Below are 4,810 nucleotides of genomic sequence, written 5' to 3'. Positions count from 1 at the left end.
CTGCAAATGTCAATTATTTTATTTAAAGCTGAGCTGAAGTTGCACAAGTGACTCAAGGGCTCAAAGCCTGCCCAGACTGTCATGACTTAGAGCAGTAGGAAGTCAATTTTGCCCCAAAGCTCTCCTAGTGGGTGAGTATTTCAAGAGAGGAGCGGGGTGTTTACTTCTCACCTCATGCTCTGTGGAGAGAGACTGGAGGAAAGTAGCTGAAACCAAGAAGCGCTGCTTTTCCCTAATCTTTTTCTTGCTAATGAGTCTGGTGGTTTGTGTACACACCTGCAAGCTGACCCTCCTGCAGAGCTCTGGGTCAGCACAGAGCTGAGTCTGCTCTCACTAATACATCCTATTGAGTGTAGGTTTAAAGAGAAATCATCTCAGCGGACTAGACAACGCCCGAAAGAGGCCCAGGGCCACAGGGTATCAGAAAGGCTAAGCACAGAAACGCTGGTTGTCCTAAAAGAAAAAGAAAAAAAAAAAAAGGAGTGAGAAGAGGACGGCAAAAGTGAGCCGGCCCTGCAGGGAGCGTTCCGGGCCAGTTGCCCACATCTTTCCTAAGAAGTGCTTTGCCCAGAGGCAAACAGGTGGTGGGAGGGAAAGACAGACACCCAAGAGACCTGATACCGACCTGTACATCTGGCCCAGCTATGCCTCTCTCTGAGTCAGAGATGCCAAACCCTAGAGGTGGGAGGAGCTTTTTCGGAAGCCCCCAACCCTTTTTTATTTTTTGCCTTACCCTCTCTCAGTGGGCCACTAGCAGAGCCAAACTATGTCCCAGAGACTGACATATAGGCTCTGCATATACTGAGGTATAGGCTCTGTGGGAGTCACAGCCAGAAATGCTTCTAGGGACAACACTCGACACGGTTGAAATGAAGGCAACATGGGCTATGAGCAACTGCAGGCTTTGCTCTAACATATTTCTGGCCCAAGGGAGTGGGTGAGCCTCTCCAGGTCTCATCTGTTTGGTTTTGTTTCCACACAGAAGTCAGACTGTGCAGCTCAAACTGGCCTCAAACTTGTCATCCTCCTGCCTCAGCCTCCTGAATGCAGGCTAGGTTGTGGGATTTCCACATCGTCTAAATGAATGGCCTTTCTTGGTGTCCAACAACAGATGTCTGCTTGAATTGGTCTCCAGAAAGAAGCTAGGTCTGCAAAGTGGTCACAAGCAGACAGTGGTCTGGCCCTGGCTCAAACCTTTCCAGACAGGCCGTTCCTTATTTCTCAAACCATACCGCCAGTGCCTGCATCTGCAGGTAAGATTCCTAGCAGAGTCCCTAAGATCGCAGCACATCTTTTATTCTGGAAACATTAAAAAAAATACATATTTGTAATTTCTTATTACCAGTAAATAGAAGCTTGTGGTACAGTAGGAAGCGCCCCCATAAAAAGGGCACTGTAGACACCACGTTTTCAAAGACCAGGTCTTCCTGGCTATGTAGTTTAGGATGGATCCTGTGCTCAGCACACACACCACGAAGCTTCTTCGAGATGGAAGGAGACTGTGCCACAACATTTGCACGCTCCCTCAGAGCGGCGTTTCAACACCCGGCCTGTCCTACGTAGGCCTTTGGCTCCCGACACTTTTCGAGGGTAGGCAGAGCAACCTCGTCTTCACACACTTTACAGCACTAGCCTCACACGAAGTGCTCCATAAAAGTGTTTCTAACCCCATCAGGCCCCCACGAAGCAGCCACGCCCTCAAACAGAAAGAAGAGAAACCCAAGACCTTAGTGCAAGAGCGCCCTGCCGTCTCCAAGGTAACCAAAGCCGAAGTTGGGAATGCCCACGCATGCGTACAGTCGCTCTTCCTTCCCGTAACCTCAAAAAGAATGCAACCCGTAAAAGATTTGCCAGAAGGCGAGAGCGCATGTGTAGTTCAACCAACACCCTGGCCTCCTTCGCCTACGGCCCGCCCATCCACCCGGCCGTCGGCTCTAGATATCCTGGCCGGAAACAATGCCCATTTTGAGGGAGGCCTCGCTAGCCAATTGCTGCTTAGGGGTGCACCGCAGGCCGGCCGGAACAAGACGTCTTATTGGCTAACTTGTAGAAATGGGTGGGATCAAGGGTCGCGGTGCGGCCAAAGAAAGGAGGCGGGAAGCTAGCAAAGTTGCAGCCACAGGGGGAGGCGTGGCCCGGGGCGGGGCTAGACACGGGGGCGTGGTCGGGGAGGGGCAGCTGGGGCCCGGAGCGATCGCTGGCCAGCGAAGCGCCACACTCGCTTGTTTGAGGAGAACGGCGCTCCGCCGGTAGGTGACTGGGCAGAACCTAAAGCGGGGCGCTGAGGGAGCGGGGCGGGGAAGGGGCGCCTCCCAGGCCGGGACCGGGTTGCAGCCTGGCTGTCCACGAGGGATGGCTGGGATGGGTGGCTGGGTGTCTGCGGTCTAACCTACTCGCACGCTCAGCGCCATCAGCGCCACGCTCGAAACGCCGTGCTCGCCTGGAGCTTCCAGGCCGCGCACCCACGGGTCACACGTTTGCCCGGAACGCGCGCGGGTACTGTTTGCTTCCCTTTCCCCAACATCCGTGCCATCGAGTTCAGTCGCCCTACTTACTGCCAGACTCGGCTCCTGGGTGTCCCCCAAGAGAAGGTGATCGCTCCACTGCCCTAGCTGTGACATGCGCAGCCTTTCCCTGTGAACTGCTTGGGATCACTTGTTCTGAGAGGAACACTGCTCTGGGCACTCAGTAGAGCAGTGCTAGTCGTTAATGATATCCTCCCTCCTCGATGGTCTTTACCTTTCTGTGTAATTCTCTGTTCTACTCGGGACTTTTGGAGTCTGTTTATATATACTAGTCCCGTCTTGGAAGCTCTTCGCGGCTCTGGCAACTTTCAGCCACCTGTCACCAAGTAAAAAGAAACATTTGTCCAAGGCAGAGATTCCCACCTGCTTTGGAGCCTCATCACGTTCATTAACTTCAGAAAAGGTCTCCCCCCCCCAATCCCGCCCCAAGTTGAGATTAAAAGATGGCTGTCAGCCCTAAAGGATGGATAGGGGTGTGCATGGGTTGTCAAGAGGATGAGTGGAGAAAAGTTTCAAATATCAATGTCTTAGTGACAATTTGCTGTTGTTGTTAATTGGAGACACTAAACGCTAATGACTGGATTAAGAGCGCTAAAAGAACGAGACGAACAAGGAGTGGCACCACGACCAGTGGACTTTGGAACATTGGCGCGTATCTAGAAACATAGTCTTTCTGAAAGATTAGAGGATCGTATCCTAACTTTAGTTTTGCAGGGGTTTGCTTAGTAACTTTCCCATTTAGTGGTAGGTGTGATGAGATACATAGACTGTTGTCCTGTTGGTAAGCGAAGTACTTGAACCAGGTGTGGGGGATGACAGACCTTGTCTGTGGCCTCAGAGCCATGAGTGAGGGTGAGTTCTCCAGATCCCTGAATTAGAACAGCATATCGTAACTATGATAGAGAAAAGAGGGGGGAGGGAGGGTGATCTTTTTGCTCTTAATGTGAGAGGATGCTTTGAAGACTCTTGACTTGCTTATGATGTGTGTGTGGATTTCCTCTTGTATTTAAAGTGATATCAAAGGCAATTCCTTTGGATGGATGCTAGCTTTCTGAGTTTTTTAAACGCCTTTGAGACATCTTGAAAATTAGGCATGGTGGCACACCTGTAATCCATCACTGAGAGGCTGGGACCAGGAGGATTTGCTGTGACTTTGAAGCCTGTCAGGGCTTCAAGGCAAGGCCCTGTCTCAGAACATCAGAAAGGAAAAAAAGAAAGAAAGAAGAAGACATCCTGATTTATTTGGAAGAGTGTGATAAATTTCTCAGAACAGCTCATAATAGTAGTTAATATGTCTGACTTTAATTTTAGAAATAAGTACCCATTTGTACATACCCAGAAATACATACCAGCAGATTGTGGAATCAAACAGTATTACATGATCAGGCTTCAGGTCATTTTCTGATTGTTTCTGGGTAGATAGAGCAATTCTGAAGGCTGTTTTGTTGTTGTTGTTGTTGTTGCTTGTTTGTTTTGGTTTTGTTTTGTTTGTGGTTTTTTGTTTATTGTTTATTGGGTTTTTGTTTTTTCCTCCGGTGTCTGTTAGTTTGTGAGAGTGGCACCACAGACAGCCACCCTGCCAAATGAACCTTCGTCTCTTAAACAAAAAACCCTCCTGGTTTTGCCATTCAGCCTTGGCCGACAGAAGTGTGGTTCCTCATTTTGATTCTCCTGGTGAACACTGATTCCTTTGTGATTTGCTTGGGGTTGACAGGACAGGGCTCACCCTGATTGGTTGTCCAACCCTAGACACCTGTTGTGAGATTGTTGGTGAGTTCCAGGGTTCATCCTTAGCTAGGTGCTGGTAGGAGACGGGGTGGATGTAAAGTAAATAAAAGCTTAAATGTAGGCTTGTTCCTTTAGGCCATTTCCCCCTCTTAAGAGTTTTGTATTCACTTGCCGGTGAAGTCACTTTTAGTTTCTTTCTTTCTTTTGTTTTTCTTTTTTTTCCTTTTTTCTTGTCTCAATGGGCACCACATGGGCTTCTTACAGGTGCTTCTCCCCTGGGAAGACCTCACAGGCTAATCCTGATTGGCTTGACAGATTCTTTCCCCCACAAGGAGAAAAAAGAAAACTGAAAACCAAATTCAGACCCAGTAAAAGGTCAGCCTGCTGCACATGCAGACAGACGGTTCCTCCGATAGCACCCAGCGACTAGATGCTTTTTTTTTCCTGGCAAAAGGTTAAAATGCAACTAAAATTCTGCTTTCGTGATTAATAAGTCACTACCGCAGTTGTGTCTGATGCTTCCTGTTTGCCCCATTTTAGTATTTCAGTTAAACTGG

The 4,810-nt window shown here is 49.1% G+C and overlaps 1 protein-coding gene across 1 annotated transcript in view; it reads left to right on the top strand.

Moving 5' to 3' along the window:
- The first annotated feature begins 2,204 nt into the window (after positions 1–2,204).
- The window catches only part of Map3k14 (mitogen-activated protein kinase kinase kinase 14), a 48,144-nt gene continuing 45,538 nt past the window's right edge, over positions 2,205–4,810 (top strand). Inside the window, exon 1 of the mRNA XM_028780622.1 lies at positions 2,205–2,249. The gene's annotated coding sequence lies outside the window, so the exon portion shown is untranslated. The remainder of the gene's footprint in view (positions 2,250–4,810) is intronic.

Source organism: Grammomys surdaster, unplaced genomic scaffold, assembly GCF_004785775.1.
Source record: "Grammomys surdaster isolate TR1022 unplaced genomic scaffold, NIH_TR_1.0 371, whole genome shotgun sequence".
NCBI lineage: Eukaryota > Metazoa > Chordata > Mammalia > Rodentia > Muridae > Grammomys > Grammomys surdaster.
This window is presented reverse-complemented; position numbering and strand designations above follow the sequence as displayed.